This window comes from Balaenoptera ricei, chromosome 10 (genome assembly GCF_028023285.1).
Source record: "Balaenoptera ricei isolate mBalRic1 chromosome 10, mBalRic1.hap2, whole genome shotgun sequence".
Classification (NCBI taxonomy): Eukaryota; Metazoa; Chordata; class Mammalia; order Artiodactyla; family Balaenopteridae; genus Balaenoptera; species Balaenoptera ricei.
In genome coordinates, this window is record NC_082648.1 from 99131199 (window position 1) to 99137572 (window position 6374).

The following is a 6374-nucleotide window of genomic DNA, read 5'->3' on the forward strand; positions in this document are numbered from 1 at the left end:
TTTGCACGTGCTGTTCCCTCACCTGGAACACTCTCTTCCCCCTCACGTTTCCTTCATTCTCTTCATCCTGCTCCCTGACACCTCCTCCTGGAAGCCTTCCTCCCCAGCTGCCTGGGTATCCGCTACTCTAGCACTTTTCACATTGAATTGTCACTGCCCCTTTACTTTCACTCTTCTCCTCTAGGTCTTGACTCCATAGGACAGAGACCATACCTTAGTCCAGTATATCCCCAGTTCTGTGCCACAAGGCCTGTAATTAACTCAATGCTGTATCTATATAGGTTACCTAACTTGTTCCAGTTGCATAGCATTTTAAATAGATGTCTCCCTGTTGTTGGTTATTATCATTCCCATTTTACAGATGTGAAGACTGAGGCTCAGAGAGGAAAAGTGACTTGCCAAGGCCTCCCAGCCTGGCAATGGCAGATCCACTGGTGCCAGCCCAGGCTCCTCCTGCTGTCCTCCCCACCCCATCTTGCCCTGCTGACCTCAGGGATGGCATTCGGCACCTCGGTGAGGTTCTGGTGCCGGCAGGCAACATGCCGCCTGGAATTGTCGCAGATGCAGGTCTGTGGGCAGCGCTGGGCAGCTGCATGCCAGGTTGGCCCCAGTGGCAGCAGCAGAGGAAGCAGCAGCACCACGGAGACACTCTGGGGCCTGGCAGAGAGAAGAAGGGTCAGGTGTTCACAGGAGCAAGGGTCCCACACTGTCCACTCACTGAGCCCCAGCTCTTGTCCCAGAGCCCCTCAGATGTCTTCCTCCTTTGGCCCTGGGGAAGCTGTCATTACCCTGAGCCTCCAACCCCTCCACAGAGCAGAGATTGCATTGTTATCCCTGTTTTACACCAGAGGAAACAGGCTCAGAAAGGCGACCTGGCAAGTCCCTTTGATTGTCTGCCCAGTGGCTCAGTGAGGCCTTGCCGAATGCAGTTCAGCGGTGTGCCCAGGCTGTGCAGAGGCCCCCGGGTCCAGGGGGAGGTGTGTCCTCCCAGGGTGAGGTTGGCGGTGGAGAGAGAATCAGCCGTTCCTCAGACAGAGGTGGCATCAGCACCACGGTGGCAGGGAGCATGATGGCACCCACCTCGAGAAGACAGCCTGGCAGCCGGAGGGGAGGACCCAGGGCTAGCCCAAGTTGTGAGGCACGACTTGGGGGACCAGGTGTCATGGGATCCGAGAGCCCTGAGGAGCCTTAATGGCTGGTCAGAGCCACTCTGACAGGCAAGCAGGTGGCTCCGACTTCTCTCCTGTTTATTCGTCTGTTGTCCTCTCTTCATCTTAGTGCCACCCCGCTGGCCTGGACAGGGATGGGGAGAACTGCGGGTATGGCCTTGGGGCTGTGCTTTGGGCAAGGTCTGTCCACTTTCCTGTCCGTCCATCCACTCCCCGTCTACCCAATACCCAGCTGGACCCCTTTACCTCACAACTACCGCCTGCCTCAACACAGGGACGACCGTGCCACGGTGGCACTCCTGGCTTCCCGACTTCCACTCACCACCAACAACCAAAGGGAACTTTCCAAGATACAGACGGGCCCTGACACCCCCGGCTGAAAACCCTCCAGCCTCTCCTCACTGCCTTTGCTGGGAAATCCTGACTCCTGATTCCCCAACTGGTACCTGCTCAGATCCTTCAGTGTCACCCTGGGCTCCCCCACCATCAGCACGCAAAGCAGCTCCCTCCTCTCTGCCTCACCAGCTTTTCCCTCTGTCCTCAGCTCTCTGAGCAATCCTTCCTGATCCCTGGGCTGACTCCCACCCTGAGCCTCCCCTATTTCCACTCACTGGATTGGCTGTCACCATGCGGTTTTCAGTTTCCTTGGGGTCCCAGGGTCCAGCCCGGCCTTGGGGCTGGTGGCATCCTGTAGAGCTGTAGTGAGGCTGAGGCTCAGGGCAGGTCGGGGGGTGTGGGGTGTGGGGACAGATCCCTGAAGGACAAGCATCCAGGCCTCAGGCCTGCCTAGCGCTCAGACAGGCTCCTGGAGGACTAGCCCAGGGGAGCTCCTGGGAGCGGCCACATTCACCGTCTTCCTCGGAACCCATTTCGGAGACACCCTTGGAGAATCTCTGCCCCGGGAGATCCCAGAGCCCCTGTCCTGCAGCCCCTGAGAGGCCCAGAGAGGGGCAGGGGCTTGCCTGTAGCCACTCAGCTTCTTTGATCCCCCTTGCCACCGCAGGGCCCAAAGACTCACCCCGCCATGCTGATCGCACGGCCAGTCCAGCCTGGAAATGCAGCACAGGGGAAGGCTGGCAACGGTCCCTGCCTGGACGCCAGCAGGAGCCCCCCTCCCAGCCCGCAGACCTGGCAGCGGGGACAGGGCTGAATGGGAGGCATTGTGAGGTGAGGGAGGGGCGGGCATGGCGGGAGCAGCGGCTGAAGTTGCAGGGCCTCTTGCTCAGAATCCTGGCCCAGGCCGGAGACCCGAGTCCCTGGACCGGCCAAGCAGGGAGGGGCCTCAAGGGGCTGGCCAGTGGGTCCCAGACCTAGGCTTCCTCCGGCTGTGTCCCTAGGCAGGGCTGCACCTCACCGAGCCTCAGTTTCCTACTCTGTGAGAAGACAGAGTATTAGTAACTAGCTCATAGGGTTGCTCTGGGGGTTAAGGTAGGCACTTGGCACATCGTAGGTGCTCAAGAACAGTTAACTCTGCCCTGTTTGTGCTTATAATACATTTACGTACATTGTTTAACGCTGTACCTAAATTCTGCAAATTTGTTTTTTTTCACTCAACATCAGGGAACTATCTAAGTTGATTCTTCTTAGTTATACTCATTCATTTTGACTTGTATAGTATTTCACTGTATAAGTGTATCAACTTATTCATTAATTTTGGACGTTTAGGTTGCCTCCAATTTTTTGTTATTACAGTGTTGCAAAGAATACCGAAATACTTATCTTCCTGGGGATGTGCATTTTTTTAAAAAATGAAATAGTTTGTCTAGACTATAGCAAATATTTAAAACCTTTATGTATGCTATGATTTTTCAGATCCTATGATATTTTAGATCTGTGTTTCTGGTGGAAATGCAGCTTTCATTACTGTTTTTTGGCTTTTTAAAAAAAAAAAAAAAAAACAAGAAATAGTGTCACACCACACACAGACTTTTTATTAACATTTATTTGGCTGCGCCGGGTCCTAGTTGCGGCATGTGGGATCTAGTTCCCTGACCAGGGATCAAACCCAGGCCCCCTGTATTGGGAACGCAGAGTCTTAACCACTGGACCACCAGGGAAGTCCTCACACACAGACTTCTGCATGTGCTTTATTTCACTCAGCAAATTCTATCAACAGTATTGCACAGTGTGCATCCTTTCTCCCCCCCCCCCCATATTTGTTTATTTATTTGGCTGCGTCGGGTCTTAGTTGCAGCACACGAGATCTTCGTTGCAGCACGTGGTCTTCTGTCTAGTTGCAGCACGCGGGCTCCAGAGCGTGCGTGCTCAGTAGTTGCGGCATGCGGGCTTAGTTGCCCCGAGGCATGTGGGATCTTAGTTCCCTGACCAGGGATCAAACCCTGCGTCCCCGGCATTGGAAGGTGGATTCTTAACCACTGGACCACCAGGGAAGTCCCCAGTGTGTATCCTTTTATGTCTGGCTTTTTTAAATCAGTATTATTTCAGTGAGATTCACCTGTGGTGCATATTGTAAAAATTCATTCATTTTTATATAGCATTCCAGCATTCCCTTCTATAAATATTCCACAACAGCGGCATGGGACAGAGGCAGGAGCGCAATCTGCCCCAGACGCAGGTAATAAGGAGGTGTACTGTCTCATTCTCTCTCCTCCCTTTCTACCCAGAGGCAACTGCTTTCATGAAGTAGTATAATTTTACAATATAAGGCATTAAATGTTTTAAATGTATTAAACAGTGCATATTGTTTTGCAAACTTGTTTCTTTCACTCAGCAGTGTTTTTTGAAGATTTACTCAGTGGATACAGGTAGCTTCTGCATCCGGTTTATTCATTTTAACTGCTACATATGATCTCACTGCATGCATGTGCCATAATCTAACTATTCCACTTAGGGACACTTGGTTATTTCTTAATTTTCTGGTATCCGTCATCAGGCTGCCGTTGTACGTTTTACTCGTCTCCTTGTGCACACATACAAGTTTCTCTCAAGTAGATCCTTAGAAATGGAATTTGGGGTCATGGGCTACATGCATTTTCAGCTTTCTCAGTATCTGCCAAATTGCTGTCTAAAGTGGCTTTTATTAGTTTGACATCCCTCCAGCAATATGTAAGATGTGCCAGATTCACCTCTTTCCTGGTGTCACCTCTTTTAATCGTATTTGCCAGTCTGGTCTGAAATGGTATTATCTGTGGTTGTATTTCACATTTCCTTATTTTCCAGTAAAGTTGAACATAATTTTTTTTTTAATTAATTTATTTTTGGCTGTGTTGGGTCTTCGTTGTTGTGCACGGGTTATCTCTAGTTGTGGTGAGCGGGGGCTACTCTTCGTTGCGGTGTGGTGCGCGAGCTTCTCTTTGCGGTGGCTTCTCTTGTTGCGGAGCACGGGCTCTAGGCGCACAGGCTTCAGTAGTTGTGGCACATAGGCTCAGTAGCTGTGGCTTGCGGGCTCTAGAGCTCAGGCTCAGTAGTTGTGGCGCATGGGCTTAGTTGCTCTGCGGCATGTGGGATCTTCCCGGGCCAGGGCTCGAACCCATGTCCCTTGTATTGGCAGGCAGATTCTTAACCATTGTGCCACCAGGGAAGCCCGAACATAATTTCCTTTTGCTCTTCAGGTCTCCTCTTCTGTGAACTGCCTGTTTATACCCTTTGCCCAATTTTCAACTGGATGTATATTCTCAACATGAATCCTTGTTATATATGTTGCAGTGTCTTTCTATTCTCTCACCTTGTCTGTTAACTTTTATGGTATTTTTGGTCATTGTTTTTCACTTTTTATTTTGGAATAGGCAAATTTTCTTATGGCTTGTGCTTTTTGTGTCAAAAAATGCTCTCCTGTGCTTAATTTTCCTTTAAAAAATACGGCTCCTTAGGCAAATGGATTTGGATCACTTCGAATCTTGGGGCACGACAGTGGCCTAACTGTGCTTCCGCCCCGTCCTGTCCCCTGCCCTCCCCAGACTAACTCCTATCCTGAAAGCTGGGTTTGTCACACGCATACACGTGCCCAAACACATGTTCCGTTTACTGGCTTTTGAACTAAGGGCGTTAGATTTTCTTGGCTCGACGTCGCTACCGATCCATCCATGGCGTGCCCGGTGCGTGCCGAGCCGCGGTGGATGCGTTTTCACTGCTGTGTAACATTACGTTGTGCAGCTTTGCTCCTGATCCAGTTTCCTGATGTGCCTGTGAGTCGCTTCTAGGCTCCTGCCATTAAACAGTGCTGCTAGGAGTGCCTTCGGCCATGCTTCCTGGGGGTTTTCCAGTCTGAGCTTTTAGAATGGAATTGATAGTTTGTGAGCTCCTGGCCCATAGCTGAGCTCCTTTTAGTGGGAACAGCCTGGTGCTGAGCAGGCCCTTCGTATGTGGGGGTCACAGGCTGCCCAGGCAAAGGCATCTGTGATCTTGCAGACCCCAAATCATGGTGCTCAGGGACCTGGAGCCTGTGTAATCTTAGGGTTGGCGTTTGAGTCTGGGGGGAAATTCCCTTTCTCAGTAAGCAGCAAGTAGAGGCCCCCAGGCCCTTCCCTGCACCTGGAGCTGCTCTGAAGGGCTGAGCAGGGGCGGGGCACCCTCCTCAGTCCCTGGGTCCCAGGAGTCAGGCACTGCCGACCTGTTGCGAGGTTAAGTAAACGAGATCTGTGCTGCTCCTCTCAGTCTGATCTGAAGCTTGGGCCCGCATTAGCTAGGAAGGAACAAGGGCCAGCCCTGGGTGGCCTGGAGGGAAGGAACACCCAGGCCAGAAAACCTTGGACAGACCCCTATTCGGCTCCAAGCTGCAGTTTCTCCGTCTCTCAGATATCACCTGTGAAAAGTCCTGTTTGAACCTCAAGACTCAGCTCTTGCACCCCTAACTCTTGAAGGCTTCTCTGACCTCACTGCCCACAGTCCCCACTCTGGGCCACACATGGTCTCCTGCACCAGACTGGGAGCTCCCCAAGGGCTGCACCTGCAGCCCCAGAGCTCAAAACAGGGCCAGGCAAGGAGATGGGGGTGGAGTTGGTCGGACCTCCACCTGCCTTATCACCTGGGAGGAGGGGAGGGCAAGGGCCTGGGCATCGCTTCTGCCACCCGGCCTAGAAAGATGTTGCTTGAGTAGTCCGTGGCCAGTAAAGACACCCTGCCCCCTAAAAAACGTCAGAGGGACCTCTCTGTTCCTGTGCCTGCTGTCTAGGAGGAGCAGTAAGAAGTGCTGGGCTATCCTCACACCGTTGTGGCAGCCGGAGGGGAGGTGCCCTCCACTCTGGG